Consider the following 4,766-nt stretch of genomic DNA (forward strand, 5'->3'; position numbering starts at 1 on the left):
TCTTGTGGATTTGATTGGGAAAGGAGGCCCTAACCTCCTCGTGCCCTCTGGGCGATTTGAATCAATCCATCTCCTCGTTTTGTGCCTTGTTTGATGAAATTTCGATTTCATTTTTGGTGCACTTGATTGCGAGGAGTCCATGAGTTCTTTGCTGTGATTCCCGTGCTCCCAACTCTGACCTAAACCCTCTGGAATCACTGGCGTGTTCGAATTCGAGTTCTTGAGTGTTTGAGAAAACCCCAATCCCTTTTGATTTCCCCCATAATTCTCACGATTCGTTGATCTTTGGGACGAGATCTTTTGGGGATATGCTCACGGGGTAGGGGCGAAGCAATCCCCCAAGTTTCATCGGTTTTCGTGGTCGTTTGCTCGGGATTCACCGTTTGAATCCAATTTCTCGGGGGTTTTTTGGGTGCTACCAGTCAGACCGGTAGGCACGACCGGTCAGACCGGTCCAGCGCACCGGTCAGACCGGTCTAGCACACCGGTCAGATCGGTCCAGGCAGATCAGTTCTGCAGTTTTCTTGATTCGCTTCCGATTTGCTTCGTGGTTTCGCTCGCTCGTTCGAGGCCTTCTGTGTTGGATTAGCTTTTCCATAGCTATTCCAAACTTTGGCTAGAACGCTTAAGGGCTTGGGTGATTTTCGGGATATAGGCCGACGGTTTGAATTTCGGAAGAAATTTTGATCGGCTCCCATTCACCCCCCCCCCCTCTGATCGCCGGCTTCGGTCCCACAATTGGTATCAGAGCTCGGTTGAGGTTTTCAGTACCTTAACCGGTTCGAAAACCACTCGGCGACTATGGCGAGTCTTGGTAAGATCCCAGTGTTTTCCGGCGAGGACTATGCCTATTGAAAGGTTCGCATGAGAGCCTTCCTGCAGAGCATGGGAGCCGATGTCTGGGAGATTACCACGAACCAGCTTTACGAGGTGCTTGCTGTTCGGACCACACCTCTTCAGGTGACCCAGCACGAGGCTAACGCCAAGGCCGTCAATGCCTTGTTCGCTGGCGTTTCTCGTGCGGAGTTCTCACGCGTCCAGGGTTTTCAGGAAGCCCACAAGATTTGGACGTGCCTTGAGAACTACCACGAGGGTACACCTCAGGTGAAGGCCAGACTATTCGAGACTCACCGGCGTGAGTACGAGAACTTCACACAGGAGCCGGGTGAGAGCATTGACTTGATGTTCAGTCGTTTTCAGTCGATTGTGAACAAAGTCAATGCGAACAGATCTGCTGGTGCCCTTGAGTACACAGAGCACGAGAAGGCCCTCAAGTTGCTCTACGCACTTGACCGCTCTGTGTGGGATCTCAAGGTGAACACGATCATTGAGTCTGCAGGCTATGAGACTCTGACCGTGAACGAGCTTTTTAGCAAGCTCAAGGCCACGGAGGTGGATAACCAGACACGAGCCAAACTCAATGGTGCCCCTCCTTCCAAGAGCGTCGCTCTTGTGACTGGCCCAGGTGGATCGAGCTCTAACGCTAACTCTGCTGTTGGCTTTTCTCTTGCCTCTTTGCCTTCTGTTTCAGATGAGCAGCTGGAGACGCTGGGCGACAACGACTTGTGCCTCCTGATCAGCAAGTTCCAGCGTGTCTACCACAACAGGCAGAGGAAGAAGAACCCCGGGTGCTACAACTGCGGCGATCTGAACCACTTCATCGCCGATTGCCCCAAGAAGTCCGGCGGTGGCCAGAACAACTCCTTCGACTACTACCGCCACCGCGACCGCGACGAGGGAGGCTCCAACAAGGAGCGTCGGCACCACAAGCACCACAGTCGTGACCGGAGAGGACGCTTCGACAAGGAGTCGCTCAAGAAGCGCTTCCAGTACAAGGCCAAGAAGCGGGAGAAGGCCTTCCTGGCACAGCTCAGCGACCTCGACAAGAGCTCCGACACCGACCGCTCTTCTTCACCGACCTCCGACGATGACGACAAGAAGAAGAAGAAGCGGGACAAGGAAGCCACCGGCTTCATCGGCCTTTGCTTGGCGGCTGGTCGGCGCAAGAGCTTCTGCACCATGGCGGGCGAAGCCGATGGTGCTCATGCGTCTTCAGGTGGACATGCTACACCGACGCACTCCGGCTCTTCTCCTGGATCCGAGAGCGATTCAGAGGTAAACTCCACGATCGACCTGCTTGATACAGAGGTTAGGGAGTTGTACGCCGCTCTCGACAACCAGAAAAGGCTGCTTAAGAAAGCAGCTAGAGAGCGTAGAAAGCTTAGGGCTGAGCTGGCTTGTGCTAGGGAGAAGTCTAGTGAGGATGAGTGCGCTGGCTGCATATCTCACATGAATGATCTTGTTGCTCTCCGTGCCAAGCATGATGAGAACGTCGCGAACTTAGATGTTGTTAAGATTTCGCTTGCTGACGTGTCTCATGAGCTCGCTAAGGCCAAGCATGAACTAGAACTGGTTAAGGATGCTCCTATTGTTAGCGATGTGCTTGAATGTGAGGAGTGTCCTATCTTCAAGTCTGATCTAGCTTCTTTGCAGTCCAAGTTTGCTACTGTTGTGTGCGAGCTAGAGGAGATGAAGTCTAGGCCAGTTTTGCTTGGTGCTTGTAAGCTTTGTCCCACGCTTAGGTTGGAGCAAGAGGAGAAGAACGCTTTGATCAAGTCTTTTGGAAAGACTAAGGTCGTAGAGTCTAGCCCACCTATTGACTGCTCTGTTTGCCCTGGTTTGATTGCTGATTTAGATAGTCTTGCGGTAGAGAAAGCCAACTTAGAGAATGAGAATACCTATCTTAGGGCGATTCTGAGTTGGGTCTCTAGCAGTGAGCTGCAGTTGGGCATGATAATTAAGCAGTTCAAGCGTGGTGATGGGTTTGGGGTCGGTTACACATACACGAAGTCAGACTTTGACAGGTTGTATGGTAAGATTGGCAAGGCTGCTGGAAACACTGCCAGCACGAGCACACAGCCTTCGCTTGTTGACCCCGCAGATGGTGTGCTTAAAGAACCACCGAAAGCACCTCCGCAGAAGCAGGTTTGGGTTCCAAAGCCCAATGAGCTGAGGAACTCCCTCGACACGCTTCCTGCTGCCACAGCCCAGGTTGCCCAGAAGAAGAGGGCTGCTCCTCCCCGTCCGCAGGCTAGGCCTCCACCTCCCAAGCATGAGGTGAGGTACCACTACGAGTTCTGTGACAGGGAAGGTCACCTGGAGGAGTTTTGCTTCAGGAGGAAGCGGGCTGTGAGGAGAGAGCAGGAGAGACGGAACGCGGACATGTACTCTGCTCGGGTGCATGGTCCTTCTCGGCGTGGTGATAGGCGAGATGCTAAGGCGCGCCGTGTAGGTGGAGGTCAGGGAGACGGTGGTGGTTACCGTGCTCCAGCAGGTGGTCGCTTTGCCGGCCGTGCTCCTGGTCGTTTTCAGTACGGCTATGGACCACGGGACCGAGGTGTTGGAGGAGGTTTTGAGACTCCACGCTTTCCTCGCGGTGGTGTTCGTCAGTCACGCGGTAGACGGGACGGGGGATACGCTTTGTCTGGTTTTGCTAACCCTTCTGTAGAGCAAATGGCTCGACACTGGTTTGCTTCTCACTTTGCTAACCCCAGTGTTGAGACATTTGCTCACCCTTTGTCTCACTACTGATGTGCAGGTCGGAGGCATGGAGAACAGGTGGATCATGGACTCCGGTTGTTCGCGCCACATGACCGGAAATGACAAATGGTTCTCCAGCCTCACCCCGATGCACTCAAAGGAGTACATTGTGTTCGGGGATAATGGAAGAGGAAAGGTACGTGGACTTGGCGCTGTTCGAGTTTCTGATCGCTTTACCCTGAGAGAGGTTGCTCTGGTTTCGAATCTTGGTTTTAATTTGCTCTCTGTCTCGCAACTTCTTGATGAGGGGTTTGAGGTTCGCTTTAAGGAGGGATGTTCGCGTGTTTTGGATTCCAGGGGAGATTTGGTTTGCCGGATTACACCTCGCGATTGAGTTTTCTTGGTTGACTTCTCTGGAACTCCTTTTGGCCCTTCTCATTGCTTGATGGCTGGTCCTTCTTCTGATTTATGGAAGTGGCATAGGAGACTAGGACATTTGAGCTTTGATTTGTTGTCGAGACTGAGCTCACTTGGCCTGATCCGAGGATTGGCCAAATTGAAGTTTGAGAAGAACCTTGTTTGCCATCCTTGTCATCACGGTAAGATGATTGCCGCTTCACATCCACCTGTTAATCAGGTGATGACCTCTCACCCTGGAGAGTTGCTACACATGGACACTGTTGGTCCTTCCAGGGTGATGTCTGTTGGTGGGAAGTGGTACGTGCTTGTGATTGTGGACGACTTTTCTCGCTATTCTTGGGTCTTTTTCATGAGAACCAAGGATGAGGCTTTCGAGTTTGTTCGAGACTTGATCTTGAGGTTGAAAAACGAGCTACCCCAGGCCATGCGAGCGATCCGCTCTGACAATGGCACAGAATTCAAAAACGCTCGTTTTGATGTCTTTTGCAGTGATCAAGGTCTTGAACACCAGTATTCTTCTCCCTACACTCCACAGCAGAATGGAGTTATAGAGCGGAAGAATCGGACGCTGGTTGAGATGGCGAGGACGATGCTCGATGAGCATAGGACTCCTCGCAAATACTGGGCTGAGGCGGTTAACACCGCTTGTTACGTGTCCAACCGCATTTTCTTGCGTGCTTTCATTCACAGGACTTCTTATGAGTTGCGGTTTGGACGCCAGCCCCGTGTTGACCATCTCAGAGTTTTCAGTTGCCGGTGCTTTGTGCTGAAAGATGGAAATCTTGATAAGTTTGAGTCTCGCTCGT

The sequence above is a fragment of the Panicum virgatum genome, chromosome 8N, assembly GCF_016808335.1.
Source record: "Panicum virgatum strain AP13 chromosome 8N, P.virgatum_v5, whole genome shotgun sequence".
Taxonomy (NCBI): domain Eukaryota; kingdom Viridiplantae; phylum Streptophyta; class Magnoliopsida; order Poales; family Poaceae; genus Panicum; species Panicum virgatum.